Source organism: Cervus canadensis, chromosome 23 (genome assembly GCF_019320065.1).
Source record: "Cervus canadensis isolate Bull #8, Minnesota chromosome 23, ASM1932006v1, whole genome shotgun sequence".
In the NCBI taxonomy this organism is placed as follows: Eukaryota; Metazoa; Chordata; class Mammalia; order Artiodactyla; family Cervidae; genus Cervus; species Cervus canadensis.
In genome coordinates this window covers 51,558,621-51,559,420 of record NC_057408.1, presented here as the reverse complement: position 1 = coordinate 51,559,420, position 800 = coordinate 51,558,621, and the positions used below count along the sequence as shown (strand labels likewise).

Below are 800 nucleotides of genomic sequence, written 5' to 3'. Positions count from 1 at the left end.
GAAATATGTGATTCTGAATTGCATCTTAGAACAGGAGAAAAAGTCCTAAATAAAGGACATTATTGGGACAACTGGAAAAATTTGAGTAAGTTCTGTAGATCAGGTAATAACATATCAATATTAATTTCCTGATTTTGAAATTGCCTTGTGGTTATATAAGAGCTTGTCATTGGTTTTAGGAAATATGCACTGAAATGTTAGAGGTAAAGGAGTATCATGTCTGCAACTTACAAGAGAGTCAAGATAGAGAGCTAGCTAAATAAATAAATAAGTAAATAGGGAGGGCAGGGGGAGAGAATGATAAATAAATGTAGTAAAATATTAGCTATGGTATTTATGTGAATGGGATTATTTGTATGTATGCATCTTACAGCTTTTAAAAAGTCAAATTATTTCAAAATTAAAAAAGAAAATAATTTTCTGCCAGTTAAATCGACTGTGTTCTGTTCCCCATGGGGGCCTGGTGTGCAACAGTGGCAGACAGCAGCCTTCTCGGTAGTGTATGCCACCTGTTACCTGTACAGGTTGTCCTGAGGGAACTTGGAGACAGCCCTTTCCAGTGGACAGTCACAACTGGCATGCTGGTCCCAGTCTAGGCTCCAGACAGGTATGTGTGTTGCCTTTGGAAAGACCCAGGGTGAAGTGGCCAGGGTCCATGCCAGCCAGGTCATAATGTCCATCCACACCAACCTGCAGAGCAAGAAGTGTGTGACTGAGGCCCTCTGCAGGGCCAAGTTCAAGTTCCCTGGCCGCCAGAAGATCCACATCTCCAAGAAGTGGGGATTTACTAAGGTTCATGT

General features: G+C 41.4%; 1 non-coding gene across 1 annotated transcript; it reads left to right on the top strand.

Moving 5' to 3' along the window:
* The first annotated feature begins 417 nt into the window (after nt 1-417).
* On the top strand, nt 418-552 carry LOC122425910. Its single transcript, XR_006265061.1, has one exon. It is a non-coding gene; the product is annotated as a small nucleolar RNA SNORA70 (small nucleolar RNA).
* The last annotated feature ends 248 nt before the right edge of the window (nt 553-800 follow it).